This window comes from Lepidochelys kempii, chromosome 4 (genome assembly GCF_965140285.1).
Source record: "Lepidochelys kempii isolate rLepKem1 chromosome 4, rLepKem1.hap1, whole genome shotgun sequence".
In the NCBI taxonomy this organism is placed as follows: Eukaryota; Metazoa; Chordata; order Testudines; family Cheloniidae; genus Lepidochelys; species Lepidochelys kempii.
The window spans coordinates 25,014,646-25,026,763 of record NC_136383.1 but is presented as its reverse complement, the minus strand read 5'-3'; the positions used below and the strand labels follow the sequence as shown (position 1 = coordinate 25,026,763).

The 12,118-nt window shown below is 37.5% G+C and overlaps 1 protein-coding gene across 3 annotated transcripts in view; it reads right to left on the bottom strand.

The window, feature by feature from the left end:
• Positions 1–12,118, bottom strand: part of LOC140910243 (alcohol dehydrogenase 1-like) — a 339,057-nt gene that overhangs the window by 176,694 nt on the left and 150,245 nt on the right. For 2 of the 3 annotated variants that reach the window (XR_012158494.2, XM_073340735.2), the window contains exon 1: positions 10,065–10,146. The exons of the other annotated variant lie outside the window; for it this stretch is intronic. The gene's annotated coding sequence lies outside the window, so the exon portion shown is untranslated. Of the gene's footprint in view, positions 1–10,064; positions 10,147–12,118 lie in introns of those variants that run through there. 3 annotated transcript variants of the gene reach the window in all.

Genomic DNA, 12,118 nt, shown 5'->3' with positions numbered 1-12,118 from the left:
AAATGGATTCGAAGCCATCTCTCTAAGCATCACTTTCCAAAATTGTATGCAGAATCATTGCTGATGTTTTTTTCAACTAAGCAACTCCCCATCCACCATCTTATGTAAGGAATGGCTGAACAAATTAGCTAAGCAAAACTTGTGAGCTGGTTGCCTTAGGCCAATAGTACAATATATTAATATAGAAATTATATAGATTTAGAAGTTTAATACCAAACTAAACATCACCTATTCAAATATGGCTATTCATCACATGTATCCAGGTTTCTTGTGAGATCCCTTGATGGACTATATTATTGTGAATCATTTCCATAGAAAACAATAACCCTTGTTTTCTGGAACTTGAGGTGAAATATGTAAGTACAGGAGAAGATCATAGACAAAGTTGACATGAAACAACCTGCTCTGAATCAATTTACAACTGACTCTAAACAAGTTTGCCTGTTTTAGGGAGTCTTTATTACAGAAATGGCATGGTGTTAACTGCTGATAATGCCATTAACATACGTTACCACTGTGCAGTACTTGTGCTCAAATGAAAATGTCTGTTACTTTTCAGCCTCCATTTTAAACACATAGCTATTTGAAAGGTATATCAAAACCTCCTTCTAGTTCCAACATTTTTGGCATTCCTATATCATTACCTTATTAAACAAAATCCCAACTATACGTATAGAATGATGAGGTCTAAATCAGCTGTTACCACTCAAGAAAGAGACCTCGGAGTCGTTGTGCATCATTCTCTGAAAACATCCACTCAATGTGTGGCAGTAGTCAAAAAAGGCAACAGAATGTTGGCAATCATTATGGAAGGGGTAGAGAATAAGATGGAATAGGTCATATTGCCTCTACATAAATCCATGCTATGCCAACATCTTCTATGCTGCATGCAGAAAAAGACGTACTGGAATTGGAAAAGGCACAGAAAAAGGCAACAACAATGATTAGGGGTATGGAACAGCTTCCATATGAGGAGAGATGAATAAGACTGGGATTTTTCAGCTTGCAAAATAAACGACTAAGGGGGATATGACAGAGGTCTATAAAATCATGTTTGGTGTGGAGAAAGTAAATAAGGAAGTATTATTTACTCCTTCTCATAACACAAGAACTAGGGGTCATCAAATGAAATTAATAAACAGTAGGTTCCAAACAAACAAAAGGAAGTATTTCTCCACACAATGCATAGTCAACCTGTGGAACTCTTTGCCAGAGGATGTTGTGAAGGCCAGGACTCTAACAGGGTTCAGAAAAGAACTAGATAAGTTAATGGAGGATAGGTCCATCAATGACTATTAGCCAGGATGGACAGGGATGCAAAACCATGCTCTGAAGTGTCCCTAGCTTCTGTTCGCCAAAAGCTGGGAATGGGCGACATGGGATGGATCACTTGCGGATGATGTGCTCTGTTCTTTCCTTCCAAAGCATCTGGCATTGGCCACTGTCAGAAGACAGGATATTGGACTAGATGGACCATTGGTCAGACTCAGTCTGGCCATTTTTGTGTAAAATGATGCAGAGCTAAAATCTAACAATCAGATGTATAATAAAATAGAAAATTCAAAATTATATCTAATATATAACCTTCTACCTTTCTATAGTGCTTTTCCCCAGGAAACCACAAAGAACTTAAGATTCCTGGGAAGGTGCCACTGGAAAGTATTATATCCATTTTACAGATGAATACTGTGAAGGACAGAAGTTACATCACCCAGCTGAGGTCACACAGAAAGTCAGCAGGTTTGGGAGGAGAATCCTGGTAGTCTTGACTTCTTGTCCTTTTGCTGTAACCAGTAGAGAACACTCTCTCCCTTACCTCCTTCTCTTATCATAAACCAGATGAGATATTTTATTTTTAAATTGCAATTTGTCTGGTCCACCGTGTAGTCTGATGGCCTTGGAATTTTATAAGCAAGCCAGATTTTCAGTTTATAGGAGTACAAAACGGTAGCTGGTCCCAAAACTTCTGTTTTGCTTTTACATGCCTAAAATTTAAATTGTCAAATAGTCTATGTTAAATTAAAAAGAAAAAGGTTTTACCAAGAGTGAGGTGTTAGTATTATAAGCCCCTGAAATAGGGGTTGTAATAAAAATGACTGACAGGTCCTTAGCGATAAAAGAACTAGTAGGCATCAATATATGAGAAAAATTCTCTTGTCTCCCTTCATTCTGACTAATTCATTGCTAAATTCAGTTATACAGTATGTCCTCTCTTGGTATCTCATCAGCATTTGAAATGCTGGGTGGGAAAATGCATGAAGTACAATCCAGGGATCTTAACCACGTTCAAACCGACAATGTCAGCCTTCACACTTGTCATTAGGAGACTTTTGAATCATTTAACTGAAGTGTCCATTGTCGTACACAGACTAAAAAAAGTAGTAAATGAGATTGATATATCGAGTCTGAGGCATTTTTTTTACTGGTGTGTATTGGTTAGTTGAGAAACGCTTGCTAAAACATTTGATCTCGTTCCAAGGTTCATCAAAATATCCAGGTAAATAATTATATAAGTAAATGTCTGTACTCTACAAAGAGCTCTTTATGTTCTCTATCTGCTTCATCCAATCAGAAAGGACATAGCATCATGGGATTCTACCCTAAGTCTATTAATAACCTGCTGATGCCTCATGCACTCTTTGAAAACATTTTGTTCAGAAATGGTCTCCACTTATGTGTTATGCTCTGTGACGCTTATTTTCTTTGAGTTACTGTAGAGTCAATGGCTATGGGTGGTCAGAGGTGATATGAAAAACCAAGGTCCTAATCACTTGCAGTCATCATGAAAGGTTCCTTGTCTCTTGTTGCTAGAATAGCAGCACCACAGAGTAGGGTAGTTAGCCCAGTGGCATACTGTAAAGGTCATATTTCAGCATGATCTTCAAGAAGAATTTGGATAAAACAGGGGATGCTGCAGCACCGTTGCAATGAAAATAGGATACATAATTGTCAACTCCATGTTTCAGAAATCATGAGTCTGACTTAAAATGAGATTTGAACAAAACAACATGCTTGGGGCTCTTTCAATTTCCCTTCTGGTCTCTGAGATTTTAGAGTGCACTCAGGTCATGTTTTTAAGCTTTTTCTCTGCAACCATGAAATAAACTAGAAGCTCCCCACCCCCACCCCCCTTTTAACGAAAGCTGAGCATCTCACATAACCGCCTGACTCCAGGAGCTGGGGCTTTAAGATGAAAATCAAATACCATAAGACTTAACATGAAATTTTTGAGAGTTGTCAGCACTGATCCAGGTTCTCCCCACAATCCTGCTTGTCGAAATGTGTGGGTGGAGTTTAAGTCTCGGGAAGCCATTTGCCCCTTTATTGAACCCACAAAAGTATGAACATATTCTAAAATGCCCAAAAGACAGGTTTCTTTAGATATACAGAGATTTATATAGGACTGTTGTAACAGGGTTTATGGCTCCTCTTCTCTGCCTATTTGGTTGGCTAGCCCTGCAATGGCACTAGCTGGGAGCTGTGCCCATGTTCCCCAGTTGAATTACACCCAGTCCTTTGTGCTGGAGTGCAAAATGGGAAGATTTCTTGTTCCATCTCTCCCATCACCCTGCTTGCATTCCTCAGCAGTGACTAAGGGCTTTCAGGCTCCAAATGGTGAGCTCTTTTTCCTGTATGAAACTCACTCTGTAATGTCTGCTAATGCTCAACTTACAAACAATGAGAAACAAGGTGTTATTCCCCAAAATGTACAGATACCCAGCACATCATCATAGACGCCTCATTAAAAATGTTCCTGTAAGAATCTGCAAACACTCTTAGTCGGATTCCACTTCCTGTACAGATGCCCAGACTGGATTTTGGAGAGAGCACGGGCTTTTCTCATCTGGCACTCTGCCCCCTGTTAACAGTAAACATGCACAGAAAAAAGCAAAACAGAAAAGAAAGGGATAATGATAGCCCTAAATACATGACTTTTTAAAACTGATGGGACCACACCTTTTCTCATTTAAAAGAACATGTGTAAAGGTATCTTATGGATGAGTTACTGTCCATTGGTTCCTTTTTGATGTTATTCTAAGGCACCTGGGGATACTTGGTAATAAGGCACCCTATGAAATGTTTTGTTTTACACTGTACTTCAATTTATTATTAATACCAAAAGAACACATGAATAATGAAAACACAAGCTGGGAAGTCACATTTTCCTTTTCCACTGTCTCTTTTGTTTTCATTCAAGCAACAGATTAATTGCTTTCTCTTTCTTATGCTGTAGGCTTGTTATTAGCCAAGTCCAAAAGAATTTGCACAGTTTCTGACATCAGACATGCTTGTCTTTAACTGTAGTGAGGATGGAGGGTGGGATTCAAAGTAGAAACTCTCACTGCACATGGTTGTTTACTGAACTTCATGACAACTTGACGATTTTGCACGAAGCATGAGGGATATTTCTCGAAGGGTATGCAAATGTGTAAATTTGAATGTTTACATCTACTTTTGATTGGTGAGAATAGCAGAATTGTCTTGTAGTGCTAATATCCTAAGATGCAGGATCATTAAGGATGTTACGGTATTCAGGGTCACAATACAAAGACTGTGCCAAATAAACAACAAACAGAAAACAAATCAGCAACAGCAGAAAATAAATTTGGATGCTAGTGTCCAAGACACGTTTGAAGTTCTGATCTAATCAGCTCTGAGTGTAAGCCTCATTTTTTTCATATTCCCTTCCTTACTCCCCAGTCACTGAGTTATTCAAGTCAGTGGAAACTTTAGACTGCAATCAGTTTTTTCTATCTGATCAAGGAAGCCACAAATTTTTTTCTCATTAGAAATATGTTGGTACCTCTTTGTTCAAAGGTAGCATAATAACAGATCTTTGTTTTATTTCTTGATAGTCTTTCATCTGGCATATACACAAGCAATCAAAGCCATAGCAAAGTGTGACCTCCCCCCCAAAAGAGATAAATAAAGATTGAGCTTTTCTGACATCCTGCCAAATAAAGAGAGCAGCAAACAAGGACAGACTAAAAAAAAAGGTTAGCCAAAGAGGTCAAAGGAACACACAGAGAGAGTGAGCAAAAACTGTCTGGGAAGAAAGATGCTACTTATATTAACAAGCAAAGAAGGGCTGACTGGAACAGACAGCTTTAAGTGTGTGAGAGAGAGATTACACAGAATTATTTTTTTGTGAATTTCAGTTTGTCCAGATTTACACTCTGCTGTGTTTGGTTCTGTACTTTTTTCAAACCAAACCTTGACTCCCCAAGAAGTCTACTAGAATATTACAACTGTGAATACAAAACACACAGGACTCCACAAACCTCATGTTTTCATGTCGTTGAAATGTAAAAAGGTAAATACATGAGAGCTCCCCTTCCTCAAATCATTTAGTCAGCTTTCTGAACCCTAAGATTTGGCATGCATCTTGGGTAGCATGCCTAAAAGGGCATGAGAACATGAGGCTCTGACTGGTCAGATACATGCATACCTTTGGAAATTTTTGAAAACTTGGAAAAAAATTGGTGTATGATTTAAAACTGGCCCTGGGCATTTTTTAAATTGCATAACCAGCACTGGTCAGCTTGACCTTGAGAGCATTAAAATATATGGGTCATATTCTGATTTAGAAGAACTTGTCAAATGTCATTGAAAAAAGGCCAGATTATATAGCACTCATCCCTGTTTTATCTTTCCATTACTATTTTGGTTCTCTTCTCTTTTAATTTTAAACAGCTCATTCACTATATTATTTTTTACACTTTATCTCAATGACGAATCATTTTATAACTATAAGCAGATCCAGCATGATGCTCTTACCTGTGAGGTAGTAATTGCCTAATATCTCTAATCAATAGTGGTACTGCACTGCATAGCATGAATTATACAAACTAATCCTCCAATCCTGCAAACACTTAAGCATGTGCATAGTTTTACTCTTGTGAACAAAACTGTGTACATACTAAAGGTTTGTAAGACTCGGCACCATGTTGCTGACTTGGCATTAGATTCTACTTGTGTAGATCACTGAGCCATATGGGGGCAGGGGTGTATACTAGTATCTCCCAGTATGGGATGGGAGCCTAAGGATTTTCATTGGCTATTTGTTTTCAATATATAAGTCAAGTGTTGACAATTTTGTAATATTTTCTGAGAAGACTGGGGGTATACTTCCCATAACGATGATTGTTGAAAATAATTCTGTAGGTGTCTGGCTGGCCGAGTTCTTGTTGGAATTATTATTTTAATGTTGCTCAGGTTTCACTGTACTATATCATTAATTAATGTGTTAGGGCACTTAGAGACTTGGCTAGGCATCTTTTTATCATGTTAAATCTAAATAAACAAAAATTAAAGAATATCAAGAAATAAATTGAGGAATTTTTCCACTATTTGGCAATCATTGTTAGAGCTGTGTGAGGTTTTTTGTTTGTCTGTTTGTTTTTTCAAAATTGAAAAATTCCAGTTCTGAAATTTATCAATTTCTAAATTGGAAAGGTATGATTTTGACATTTACAGTTTTGAAATAATAATTCCATTCTGCAAAAAAGGTGATTGGGACTATAGAAAATATATATACTGTTGTGAAACGTAATGGATTGGGCCACTGATAGAAAAGTTTCCAATTCTCAGAAGGAAACAGAGGGCTATTGAGTTCAGTATGTTAAAAAAAAAAAAAGAGAGAGAGAGAGAGAGAGAGATGATAAAATAAAGGGCCATAGAGTTCAAACAATCCTTTTATCTACTTAATGCCAAAATCTGCAAACATAGGAAAATTCATGTGACTCAGCCTGGATCTGTCTGGGTTACACAAGAAATAAATTTGCCGTCTATACGTTGCTTCTCCTTTAACAGGAATAATTTGCTTATATTTTCAGAATAACTTTTTCTCAAATAAAACATCTACTGAAGTAATATTATTTAATATGGATGTTAAAGTGAGAGAGATATGAAAAAATGTGACTGAAATTAAGTTTCAATGCTTGAAAGGCCTAGAACTATTCAATCACACTAGTCCTTGGCACGATTCTGCTCCAGGGATGGTGCAGCTATGCGTTGCCCATTACCCAGGGAAGATTGTACAGTTACTGTCTAGCCCTTTACTATTATGGGGAGGATAGTACCGAATTTAGGCTCTGATTCAGCACAGTATTTAAGCTTGTGTCTAAAATTAAGAATGTAAGTAGACCCACTGAAGTCAAGTGAGCTTAGAGTTAAGCATGTGCTTAAGAACCATGCTAAACTGAGGTATTCATATTCATGAAAGACAGCTCTGGATACAGAAGTCTTCTATTTTACGACAGAATAAGTACAGCACAGGCAAGGGCACTGCAAATCTCCTCATACTGTTTACACCAAGGTGTCTCAGCTCTAACTTAGAGAGAGAACGTCTTGAGGTGAGAAGGTTGCTCATTCTTCTTGCCCCGACAAATCCTGGCCTTTTTCAGGCTCCCAGGGAGGATGACAAAATGGAGATAATACTTATGTAGCACTTTCATCCATCCAAGGATCACAAAGTGATTTAGGAACATTAATGAATAAAGAAAAGGAAGCTGTAATTTTGAACGTATTTAAAATGCAATTAATCAAGCACATAAAAGAGGATCATGTAACAAGTTGTGAATGCTAGGCAGAAAGGGAGATAGGCCTTGACTGGACACATGATCTACTTCTGAATTCATCATTCCTGATGTCGCTATTACTTGTTAGAATGTCGAGGGGAGATTTACAAAGGCGCAGAGGTGGCTAACTCTCATTGACTTTTAATGGTAGTTGAACCCTTAACACCCCTTTGTGCCTTTGGAAATCTCCCCTCAATGCCATTAAAACATATTACAGAGCGTTTTGTTCAAATCTACTCTTGAGTTGGTTGTTGAGTCTTGCTCCATGAATTTTTATTGATATCCAAATAGCAGTTTGAACTATTGTAAAATATTTGTAATGTGCCCAATCAATGGGAAAAGTCATATGCTACCACAGCAAGCATTTGAACAGAGCAAAGTCTAGTCAAAATGACTGGTCTAAGGGAATCAATGCAGGTAACATTTACTGCATACATTTAACATCACTTCTGCTTCATCAATGTTAAATCCAATACAATGGCTATTAAAAACCCCAGCAAATGCTGCTCTCACTGCTCTTACCAGTGTACATTCATAGTAACCCAATTGGATTTATTGGAGTTGCTTCCTATTTGCAATAGTACAACTAAGACCAGAAGATGGCTCAAAGAAGTTACTAGTATATAGTGTAAGTAAGTTTATGATGATTGATTTGTCTTTCCTTCTTAGGAAGCATAAAGGCAACACTTAATTCCTAATGCTCTCTAATCAAGGAAGTTCATGGTTCCTTAATTATCATCAAGGTTTTATTTAATTGAAATCACACATGCAACAACAAATTAGGGGAAGTATTCTGTGAAGATTCTGTAATGCCTGAATGATCTTGACATAACAAATGCAACAGCAGGGATCACTCTGGAAATAAAAGTAATGGTACTTTATTTAAGCTCTACCCACAATACAAAACCCTTATTTAAGTCCAGCTGCATATTTCTGCTAAAACGGTCAGCATCAAAATATGTAAGCATTAGACTCCACAGTGAACTACCTGAGAAGAATGCAGGAAATTCACATCTATCTTGCAACTAACGGGTCTAATTTTGTTTTTGGTCTAACTCCTCTGAAGTCAAAGACTTGCACCAGGGACAAATTTGGCCTATCTACTCACATTAACAAGGTTATCTGTCAATTACAACCATAAGACCCCAGTCCCCTAATGGAAACTTAAATTCTACAGAACAGCGAGCACTTATTTCAGTCCAAAACAAACAAAATGCAAGCCACTTACAAATCCACTTAGCTCAACATGAGGCATGACATCCCCAAAATGCACCACAGAAATACAGAATACCAATTTTGGAATGAGATTAATGGGCCTTTAAACACCAATAGTGATGATGAAAGAGCATTTGTTAGTCCTGCCGCATCTGAGACACATTGGTTGCATGAATGAAAGTTTAAATCCAGCCACTGATTAGCTGAAGTGCTTTAATGAAACTTGGAAATATCCCTTTAACTTGTTCATCTCTCTCCCAGCCTTGTTCTTGGATGAGGGAGGGGCCTGACTGTGGAATGAACGTTTGAGAGAAATCAGACAATTCCTCTATAATTGGATTATTTGTCCTTTTCCAATGAGAGGCTACCAGTGACCATGCATCTACTAGCAGACAAGAAATGAAGAATTAATTTTCTTTTGTGTGCCCATTTCTGCTAGGAAACACCAGGACTGGAGGATTAACCAAGAATCATTTGGATGGTTCAGAAAAAATATGGGTGGTAAAACAGATAGAGGACAAAAAGATATTTAGATATTTAGTTATATTGTATTCAATACTCAGACAAAGTACATTCACCTGCAAAAAACCCTGCATAGTGTCAAGTTTTTTGAATATTAATACTTAATAGACATGCCTGGACTGTTAAACACATGTAATAAGAGATTTCCCTCTATTTAATAAAAACACTAGAAATGCCATGTAATGATACTCACTCTGCAATATGCTAACACACTGTTAAATTATGACTTAATTCTTGCGCAATGTCTCTTTAAACAAAAGCTCGCTGAGGTAATGATTTTTTTTTCTGACAGCAAACCATTTGTAAACCTATTAATACTTCCTAAATAAATAAAAAGAAAACAAAACAAACAAGAAATCAGACTAATCAAGAGTCTGACAGATGACACTGCAAGAACTTCCTCTTTGATAAAGCTTTTTCTTCAAAACAAAGTGGCATATACTAAAGGTATTTCTCCTCCCACCCCACCCTAATCCCAAAATTAAAAAAAGGAGAAAGAAAAAGAAAAAAGCCCTATCTCAAAGCAGAGTTTTCTAAAAATGGGAATGGAAAAGAGCTGAAGACTCCATGAATTCACATCCACCAGGGACCTTGCAATGGAAATCTAATTAACATGGGAAGTGTTCAGACACAGTAACGATGGGCCATAGCCCCAAGCCCTACGATAGATAGATTTTGACATGCACTCTTGGCAATCTGATATCTGAATATTTTCCAGTTTGATTAATATAGGGAATAAGTGGATACCTGAGTCTAGCTGATGGTCTTCATATTCAACAATTCCTACTGAGTAAGTCTCCCAGTACGAAGTATCCAATTGAGATCAGTGCTACCTGAGAGATCTCCAAGTGAAGATTTTCAGTATCTTCATAGAGCTCCCCAGACTTTTTACTCTGATGGCAAATTCCAACTTCACTGGACAGTGATTGTTGGCAGTGAGCAATTATCAGCTGTTGACCAAGACACAGGTCTCCTAATATGCTTGTGTGGAGGAAAATCCTCATTCTCTGTAATGCTGTTTGCTTACAGTACTGTACATAGCCACTTCAAAAACTTGCTGACAGGGATATCTCCCTTTTTCAGCACTGCAAGTCACACTAGCCTGTTGACGAACACACTGAAGTATCAATTATGTGGAACAAGAGAGATGTACATTTTATATGTTTTAATCTCTCTCTCCCTCTCTCTCTCTCTTTTTTTTTTAAACTGGTCAGGTTCTTGTTGCTCTTCCTTGCCAAAAGTTGTCTGTTTGCCAAAACAGAACAGCTTGATAGAAACAGGCGAGCAAAATACAGAGATCACAGCACATCACTGCTCATCTTCCAGCAGTCCTGGAAACAGTGGGTAAAATATGTGAGAGTTGAAAGAGACTGAGGGAAACTCTAGGATCTTAAAAAAACAAACAAACAAAAAACCCCTGAACATTAACAAGACTTAAGTGAACCAGTAAACTTCACTAAAAATCAAGGCTTTCTACAGTTACATGTATTACTGACCTGTTCCCAGCAAAAGGGTGGACTGTGATAACTTTTCTTCAAGACAAAAACAATGCTGAAAAATCAATCATTGACAGAAGCACAACTCACTTTTAAAAAAGAATTATAGACATTTTCTAGGATAAATTGTCTAGCTGCCTGCGTGTTTTGATTTATGTGTCTATCTATATTGAATGAAACCTCATCAGTAATATTCTGAGCCACCAAGCTCCATTGTGTATTCAGCTACATTATTCTACAAATGCCCCAGTTTGCCAGGAACAGTTTGTTCAATGGTGAACAAAGGATACCTGCTGATTTCCTATTTTACTGAGTCATTCAGTCCAAAGTATCAGAGCACTGGCAGAAAGCAGGAGCAGTGGAGCAGCTGAGAAGAAGAACAGAGCTGCTGTGTCCAGTAGTTCTTTGAGAACACGCTATTATTTGATTGTAGGAATTGTGTGAAATGATAGGGGTCCACTTTTTAATCATGCGACAATGTCATACTCTTTATCTAAAAGAGGAATGAGTTGTGCATTTTCACATCAGTTGAACTAAAGCATTATTTTGCTGTTCAACACGAATGGATAGCTTTGGTTCCCAAGCAAAGTGACTGACCCAAATTCTGCCCTCAATTTACATCTCTTCAGCAACATTGATTCCACTATAAACAGGATTTAAGTCAGTCAGTGGATCATGAGACCATATTTAATCCTTATTTACAGTGATTTAAGTCTGGACCAACTCTGCTGAAGTGAGAAAGTGACCTCCACCTAAAGCTGCATAAGGGTAAATAATGTTACTCTGCCACTTACATCCACTTTCTGACCAATTTACACTCATCGTGAAACTTACTCCAGACTTTAGGTCATCCAAAGATCTAGTCCAGAGACTTCTGTCACGGTTCAACTCATACCAGATTTGATTTTTGCTCAGCACTACCACCTTCTTAGTAGCATATTTCCTTCTTCAGATACACAATCTGTTCTACATACAATCATATGCTCATTTATCCACTCAATCTTTGTCAAGCCATTAGTGTCCACTTTTTCAGCAATGAGGCCACAAAGTTGACACATAACGGAAGCTTCCATACCAATGAGTCCCAATTAATATCTGGTAATTTCCTTGTATTATGTCTGCAGAAATTTGCTTGAGATCAGATTTTAAAGAATATATTCAAGTTACAATCTGATGACTTCTGCCTAATATCTTCTCCCGGAATTTTCTCTCTTCTACGGCTTCTCTTTCTACTTCTTGCATTTTACCATCATATGAAACTATAGAGGTGATTACTACATGATCATAGAAAGAAGAATTTGTTTT